Raw genomic sequence first — 9,774 nt, forward strand, 5'->3', positions numbered from 1 at the left:
CTCATTTAAATTATACTCCCATATAATAGATATGGAATGTGGACCTTGGTCAACTTATATTTCATACCTGATTATTATTTGAGGAGATTAAATTTGAATAGGATTGAATGAGAGGAAATTATTTTTCTCTAAAGATCTACATAGCAAAGCAAAGTAATAAGTATAATGAGAGGAAATTATTTTCTCTTAAATAAGAACCAACCAAGTAATTCACCAAGGCATGAATGATATGATGCTAGAATTAGTTGTGTGAACTCTTTGGTGTGTTTTAGTCTAGCATGTGAGATTGGTTTGGTGTTTATACTTCATATTCGTATATAGACGCTAGTAACGAGGAGTATCAAGAGGAGGAAGCCTACTCCCAGGAGGAGGAGGAGAACTTTGACAACTACCCTGCTCAAGGCAAGCTAATACTCTTGCCAAATCACCAAGTGCATAGCTCTACAAGAGAAAGGCACCATCACACTTTATTTTATGTCTTACCTATCCCATGTTTTTACCTTACAATTATTTTGGCTTATTTATTTCAAAGTACTCTTTGATTTATGATTCACTTGGTCTAGAGTAGAACAAGATTTAAGGTTAGCTTAAAGCAAATCAAAGCTAGATAGCACCCCTCATGAAATAGTTGCTACTGCTAATCAAAAAAAAAATTGACTACTCTAGATGGGGACATGGTGAAGTGAAGTGACTTTGAAAGAATGTGAAGTTGAAGGTGACATGGTTGACTTGGTGAATTTAAATGAAAACGGATGATTGGGTTTGAATGTGATACCCTTCCAATTATACAAGTACCCCCACAATACCTGATTATGGGTAGGGCTTAACTAGAAACTTGTGTATCTTAGTATGGGTTCCCTCTAAACAAGCATCATAGGGGTTACGCCGAGGCTGCCTCCATTAAATGTGAAATGATGTGAATATGAGGTGAATGTACGGCCCAAGCCCTGTGCAGTTCCCGGGTTAACAGTTGGTTTTCACCGGGAGGCCAAGCTCATGGGGAGAGGTGCCTATACTAGTATATACAAGTGAAAGGTTAAGATTGATGATCCGCGTACTGAGTTACGATGATTCGGGGTTATCCTCGACGGATGTAATCAAAAGTTGTGGCACAAGAGTACAACCTCTGCAGAGTGTTAAACCTATTCGAATAGCCGTGTCCACGGTTACGGACGATTGGAAAGGCCATACTGTTCCGTTATCAGATTTTGATCTTAAAAAGGAATGGTGAATTGAAAGGTAATTTGACTTGAATCAAAATTATTTGTGGGAATGACACTAATGTTCCCACTGGAGTTAGTCTAGCAAATGATGAGTCTTTACTAAATGTTTATTAAACTAAAACTTGGCTTTATGCAAATAAACCTAGAGCTTAGCATCCCTTAATATACTTAATAAGTAATTACATTAGCATTAGTTTGCGAGTACTTTAAAGTACTCATGGCTTTGTCCCTGGCTATTCAAATGCCAGAATTTGAAGGGGAGCAACAGTATCAGGATGACGGACAACAGGACGTCTACGATAACTAGGATCGTCTTCTAACGTCAAGCGTTGCATGTGGAATAGATAGTCCGGCCACTACTACTTCGCTTCCGCTACTATTTGTGTTGTTGAACAATCTATTTGTGTAATATTGGATCATGTGATCTATGGTTGTAAGACAAGTATGTGTTGTAATAAATGATGACTCTATGCTACTTAACTATTATGTCTCGCAAAAACAATATTCCTGGGGTTGCGAGGTATGGCATAATAGGCATCTGGACTTAAAAATCCGGGTGTTTACAAGTTGGTATCAGAGCCATTGTTTGACCTTAGGAGACCCTAGTTAGAATGGACGTTCAAAAACTTAGTTTCAAATTCAATGAATTGACTAGTTATGAAAACTTTATTCACCCTCTTACCTTTGAAGATCTTTTGCAAACCTTAAATTCATGCTCTTTCTTATGAGTTAATTAAAATTTTGAACACGTGCACTTCTATAACTTACTCATCTAATCCCTCTACAGATGGAGCCTATCATTCCGGTGGAGCCTTTCGTTCAGACGGAGTTCTACCAGCTCGGGAACGGTGGCGACATGATCTTCGAGAGGGATCTCTTCGCCCTGTCGGAGTTTCTTGGACGCCCACCTCCGGAGATCTTCGGGGGTCAAGTCAATGACCAGCCCGGAGGTCAGCTCCAATGGGTCATCATGGTTGACCTCCGCGGAAGGTTCACACTTCCCATGACTAAGAGGATCCAGTTCTCCTTCAGGGAGAACAACTGGGCAGACGGGCTCGCCCGTGGACTACAGGAGGGGCTCGCATGTCTGTGCGGGTAGAACGCCATGGACCTTGAGGGGGAGCGCTTTGCTCACTATGCAAAGGCACAACTCTCTTGGGGTGCCCATGAACCTGTCATCGCACCCCCAGCTGAGGCACCATGTGGATCACCTCGACTTCATGTTGAGTGAGACCCGCATCGAGTTGGACAACTCCCGCGAGTACGCCAACCACACCCACCTCCAGCTGGCTCAACAGGCGGAGACCATCAAGGTCATCGCCAGGGAGCACTGGACTCTCCGCCGCCTCAACCTAAAGAAGGACTACACCATCAACCGCCTCAAGGCCAAGATCGCCTCACTGAAGGCGACCATCGAGACCCAAGTGGAGCAGCTCAGGGACTTGGAGGGAGAAGGTGAGGGAGAAGACATCCAGGGGGACGGCTACTCCTACGTGAGCAACGACGATGACTACGAGGAGGAGGAAGACGACAACCTGGTCTTCCACCCTTACAGGGATGGCCACGACTTCCCGATCAACGTCGATGGAGAGTAGTCCCGTCTGAGCACTTGCGTCCCGTGATATGTATCGGTCCTTTGTATCCGCCCCATGTATCGTAGATTGTTGAAAGGTTTCTTCAAACCCTCCGGTTTGTTGGTTTGTAATATTTGCTACCTTAATGACTATGTTTGTGTGTTTAATATTATCATATCAAGAAATCAAAGTTTTAAACTTTGTGAAATTTTATCCAAAAGAAGCCATAGAAATTTCCCTCTCGTCTCATGATCTATATCCCTGTTCAGATGGCACCCCCAACTCGCAGCATGAATCAGGATGCGATGATGCAGATGTTGCAACTGATGATGGCTGATAGAGAGGCTGAGACAGCTGAACGGCAAGCCAATATCGCTGCACTTCAACAGATTGCTCAGGGCAATCAAGGCCATGGAAACCTAGACCACCCTGGGTCGAACTTGAAGAACTTCCAGAACACCAACCCACCGGTGTTTAGCAAGACGGAGGAACCCCTCGATGCGGATGATTGGCTCCAAACCATGGAGAACAATCTTGAGGTTGCCAGAGTTGAGGACAACGAGAAGGTGCTGTTTGCCACTCACTATCTGGCAGGACCTGCACGTGCCTGGTGGACGAGTGCCCGCGCATTGAATGCGGGGCAAATGATGACTTGGACAGATTTCAAGCTCAAGTTTAGCAAGTATCATGTGCCCCCGGGTCTGATTAAGAAGATGAGGGATGAGTTCAGGGAACTCAAGCAAGGCCGACTGACCGTGGTAGAATACCGCGACAGATTCCTCACTATGTCAAGGTACGCCCCGGATGAGACGGACACCACCGAGAAGAGGAAGGGGAGGTTCCTGAATGGACTGCATGATGAGATGCAGACTGTGTTGGTTAACATCCCCTTTGCTGACCTGGAAGCCCTTGTTGACTCTGCCATCCAGATGGAGGGGAAACTCAACCAAGCCAATGAGAACTGCAAGCGCCGCATGATGAATCAGAGTGGGCCCAGCAATACCCACAAGTATCGCCCCAGCTCAAGCGGAGGGTTTGCCCCAAGGAACAACAAGCCCCCGATGCAGAATTCACGTCCGGGTTATCAGAACCGGAGTGGAGGAAACCCCAGGCTAGGAGGCCACCACAACAACAACAACTACAACTACAACAACAACAACAACAACAACTTCAACCGCGCTCCGCCCCGAGCCCCCAACCACCACAACAACAACTCCAACACCACTCCAAGGGCTGGGAGCAACGCCGTTCCCATCACCCCCAAGGACAAGTCCACCATCAACTGTTACGAGTGCGGAGTGGTGGGGCACTACTCCAACGAGTGCCCCAAGAGACTCGCCAAGACTGCCGCCAACACCTCTGGCCCTGCTCAGCAGCAACGCCGTGTCTCCAACGGCAAGAAGTTCACCCCCAACAACCCGAACAACCGTAGCGGCCGCCTCTATCACATGAGTGCGGAAGAAGCTCAGGAAGCCCCAGATGTTGTGCTGGGTATGTTCTCTGTTAACTCAATACCTGCAAGAGTGCTGTTTGATTCTGGAGCATCGCATTCGTTTGTTACCAAAGATTTTGCATGCACTAGTAAGATTCAACCGATCAGTTTGAAGCATGTCATGATAGTTCAAATACCTGGGTCAACAACTAAAGCTAGAAAAATTTGCAAAGATGTGCCTATCAGAATTCATGAAATATAATTTTATGCAAATTTGATTGTTCTGGGAGCCAAAGGTTTGGAAGTAGTCCTGGGTATGGACTGGATGTCGAAACATCATGGACTGATTGATTGTGCCAAGAAGGCCATCACCATGACTAGTAGCACCGGAATATTAGTCGAACACATATCTGAAAGACTGCCCAGAAAGTTTACCTGCAACCAGAGTTTAGCCAAACCCACCTTGGATCAGATCAGGGTCATTTGTCGATACCCCGATGTGTTTCCTGATGATCTACCCGGTATGCCCCCAGATCGGGATATCGAGTTTATCATTGAGTTAATCCCTGGAACCGGACCCATAGCCCAGAGAGCCTATAGCATGAACCCGGCAGAGTTAGTGGAACTGAAGAAGCAACTGGATGATATGCTATTCAAAGGTCTGATTCGACCAAGTGCGTCGCCTTGGAGATCACCAGTTTTGTTTGTGGACAAGAAGGATGGTGCCACTCGTTTATGTACGGATTACCGCAAGCTTAACGATGTCACCATCAAGAACAAGTATCCGTTGCCAAAGATAGAAGATCTGTTTGACCAACTGACCGGTGCCAAGGTGTTCTCGAAGATTGATCTGAGGACTGGTTACCACCAACTGAAGATTCGTGCCACCGATATCCCCAAAACAGCCTTTACCACCAGATATGGATTGTATGAGTACAATGTCATGTCATTTGGATTGACCAATGCCCCCGCTTATTTCATGAATCTCATGAATAAGATCTTTATGAACTTCCTGGATAAGTTTGTCGTTGTATTCATCGACGACATACTAATCTACTCCAAATCCGAAGAAGAACATGAGCAACATTTGGAAGTAGTCATCGATACCCTTCGGGAGCATCAGTTGTATGCCAAGTTCAGAAAATGTGAGTTCTGGTTGAAGGAAGTAGGATTCCTGGGACATATCTTGTCTGCATGAGGAATTTCCGTTGACCCCTCAAAAATCAAGACTGTTGAAGAATGGAAAGCCCCAACCACTCAGACTGAAGTCCGTGCATTTCTCGGATTGGCGGGATATTACCGCCGGTTCGTTGAAGGATTCTCAAGCATAGCCAGACCGATGACTCAGTTGTTGAAGAAGGACAAGAAGTTTGAATGGACTGACAAGTGTGAAGAGAGTTTCCACCAGCTCAAGAGCAGATTGACATCAGCCCCAATACTGGTTATGCCAGACATCACCAAGCCATTTGATGTGTACTGTGACGCCTCCAAGATTGGTCTTGGATGTGTGCTGATGCAAGAAGGCAAAATGATATCTTACCTGTCAAGACAGCTGAAGCAACATGAGCAGAACTATCCAACCCATGACTTAGAACTAGCAGCCGTGGTTTTAGCCCTGAAAGTATGGCGTCATTACCTCATGGGTAATCGATGTGAGATCTATTCGGATCACAAGAGCCTGAAGTATATCTTCACGCAGAAGGAGCTGAATATGAGGCAGCGCAGATGGATAGAGCTAATCAAGGATTACGATATGGAAATTCACTATCACCCCGGCAAGGCCAATGTGGTAGCGGCTGCTCTGAGTAGACTGCCGTGTCAGCTGAACTCCATGATAGCAATCGAGCAACCCAGCCTGTTTCAAGAGTTTGAACAGTTTAGACTGGAACTTGTTAGCGAAGGATTTCTAGCCAGCATTGAACTCCAACCCACCCTGGTTAGTCAGATCAAGGAAGCTCAGAAAGTAAATGCTAGCATTGACGGGATCAAGAGCCAAATAGCTGCGGGAAAGGCACCGGGATTCACCGAAGATGAAGAAGGAGTGCTATGGTACAACGGACGCCATTGCGTGCCGTCAGACTCAGAGTTGAAGCAAGTTATTCTGAAAGAAGCACATGACACCCTTTACTCCATTCATCCCGGAGGAACCAAGATGTACCAAGATTTGAAAGAACAATTTTGGTGGCATGGAATGAAAAGAGAAATTGGAAGCTACATCGCCAAATGTGACATCTGTCAAAGAGTCAAAGCAGAACATCAACGCCCCGCAAGACTGTTGCAACCCCTACAGATTCCCGAATGGAAGTGGGATTCCGTAGGAATGGACTTCATCACCGGACTGCCCAAATCTAGTAAAGGGAATGATTCTATTTGGGTAGTGGTCGACAGATTGACCAAAGTCGCCCACTTCATCCCCGTCAAGACCACCTATCAAGGATCGAGACTCGTAGAGTTATATATCTCAAGGATAGTCAGCTTGCATGGAACCCCGAAGTTGATAGTGTCCGATAGAGGATCCCAATTCACCTCCCGATTCTGGCAGAAAGTACATGAAGGACTCGGAACTCGGCTGAATTTCAGCACAGCCTATCACCCGCAGACTGATGGACAGACTGAACGAGTCAACCAGATACCGGAAGATATGTTGAGAGCATGTGTGCTAGAGTATGGATCCAAGTGGGAAGACTGCTTGCCGTATGCAGAATTCTCATACAACAACAGCTATCAAGTCAGCTTGCAGATGGCCCCCTTTGAAGCACTGTACGGAAGGAAGTGTCGTACCCCTCTGAATTGGTCGGAAGTCGGAGAGAGTCAAGTCTTTGGACCAGATATTCTCCGAGAAGCTGAAGAGAAGGTTCACAAGATCCGCGAGTATCTCAAGACAGCCCAATCCAGACAGAAGAGTTACGCCGACAAGAGACGCCGAGAGATGACCTTCGAGATCGGAGATTTCGTATATCTCAAAGTGTCCCCCCTTAAAGGAATGCAGATATTCCAGCTTAGAGGAAAGCTTGCACCCCGATATGTCGGACCCTTCAAAGTCCTGAGTCGCCGAGGAGAAGTATCCTATCAACTGGAGTTCCCGTAAGAAATGTGAGCGGTTCACAATGTGTTTCACATCTCGTTACTCCGGAAGTGCTTAGAGGTACCTGAGAAGACCGAGGTTTTCAAGAACATCGATCATCAAGCTGTGGATATCAACTCAGATCTGACCTACCGCGAAGTACCTATTCGCATCTTGGAAGAAGCTTTCAGAACCACCCGCACCAGGAGTATCAAGTTTCTGAAGATCCAATGGAGTAACCACACCGAGGAAGAAGCCACTTGGGAGAGAGAAGACTTCATGAAGACTGAATACCCAGATCTCTTTAGTACCTAATTTTCTTTAAGATCTCGGGACGAGATCTTTTGTAAGGGGGAAGGGTTTGTAACATCCCAAGTTTCAACAATAATAAAACAAGAGAGAGAATTTCAAAGACTCAAAATTTGCAACAAACAAAAACTTTTTCTATGCATATAGTGTCACATATAGTTTCATGCATAGTGTGCTTTTCTATTGTGCATTTGCCATGATGAGTGTTGATGTGTTGATCACTTGCTCTTAAACCCTAATTCATGATCATAGCTCCTCAATTGGAGAGAAATAAAAGAAACACAAAATTGGCCAAATACCCTCACATACACATAAGGCCAATTATTCAAATCATCACCAAAGGCCACCATTGCTTGATCTATTGGTTGTAAAACACTTTGATATCAATTAGAAACTCAATTGCATGAAAGAAACCAGAATCAAATCAAAGAAATTTGCAAAACCAACCAACATATGATAATGGCCGAAATTGAGTTTTATAAAATGTTCCTCACTTTACCCCTCTGGTTTGGACTTTTCTTAAACCAAACTTGGTCAACACTTGCCATGTCATCCAAGACCTTCTCAAGGTGAACAACTTTTCTGTTGACCACCATTGCTGACTTTGACCAGGTTGACCAGAATAGATTTGACAAGTAGTGACATTGAAACAAAGTGAAGATGACCACATTTTTGAAAACTTGCAAATCAACACCAAAAGGAACACCACCACCACCATTCTATCACATTAATTATATAAATGAGCTGTGATACGTCCCCGACGTATCCATAATTTCTGTCGTTCCATGCTTGTTTTATGACAATACTTACATGTTTTGCTTGCACTTTATGATGATTTCATGCATTTTCCGGAACTAACCTATTAACGAGATGCCACAGTGCCAGTTCCTGTTTTCTGCTGTTTTTGGTTCCAGAAAGGCTGTTCGGGCAATATTCTCGGAATTGGACGAAATCAACGCCAAACCTCCTATTTTTCCTGGAAGGCTCCAGAACACCGAAGAAGAGTCGGAGAGGGGCCAGGGGGCCACCACACCACATGGCGGCGCGGGCCAGACCCTGGCCGCGCCGGCCTATGGTGTGGAGCCCCCAAGTGCCCCCCTGCGCCGCCTCTTCGCCTATAAAATCCCTTTCGACCTAAAAACACCGTACCAATTGACGAAACTCCAGAAAGACTCCAGGGGCGCCGCCGCCATCGCGAAACTCCAATTCGGGGGACAGAACTCTGTTCCGGCACCCTGCCGGAACGGGGAAGTGCCCCCGGAAGCCATCTCCATCAACGCCACCGCCTCCGCCATGCTCCGTGAGTAGTTCCCCCATGGACTACGGGTTCTAGCAGTAGCTATGTCGGTATACTCTCCTCCATGTACCTCAATACAATGGTCTCATGAGCTGCCTTACATGATTGAGATTCATCTGATGTAATCGGTGTTGTGTTTGTTGGGATCCGATGGATGATACATTATGATTAGTCTATCTATAAAGTTTGTGAAGTTATTGTTGCTGCAATCTTGTTATGCTTAATGCTTGTCACTAGGGCCCGAGTGGCATGATCTTAGATTTGAGCTCTATACTTATTGCTTAGATTGTATCTACAAGTTGTATGCACATGTCACTGTCCGGAACCAATGGCCCCGAAGTGACAGAAATCGGGACAACCGGAGGGGATGGTAGTGATGTGAGGATCACATGTTTTCACGGTGTGTTAATGCTTTGCTCCGGTGCTCTATTAAAAGGAGTACCTTAATATCCAGTAGTTTCCCTTGAGGCCCGGCTGCCACCGGCTGGTAGGACAAAAGATGTTGTGCAAGTTTCTCATTGCGAGCACGTACGACTATATACGGAAAACATGCCTATATATAATTAATAAGCCTGATGTTCTATCTTAATGCTTTGATTCCTATCAATTGCCCAACTGTAATTTGTTCACCCAACACTTGTCACTTATTGGAGAGTTACCACTAGTGTAGATCGCTGGGAACCCCGGTCCATATTTCATCATCAAATACTTGTTCTACATGTCATCATATTACCTCTGTGTTACTATTACTGCTGCTGTGTTACTATTACTACTGCTCTCATATTACTGCTACTTTCACATCACCCCTGTTACTAGTGCTTTTCCAGGTGCAGCTGAATTGACAACTCAGCTGTTAAGGCTTATAAGTATTCTTT

Source organism: Lolium perenne, chromosome 3 (genome assembly GCF_019359855.2).
Source record: "Lolium perenne isolate Kyuss_39 chromosome 3, Kyuss_2.0, whole genome shotgun sequence".
NCBI classification, from domain to species: domain Eukaryota; kingdom Viridiplantae; phylum Streptophyta; class Magnoliopsida; order Poales; family Poaceae; genus Lolium; species Lolium perenne.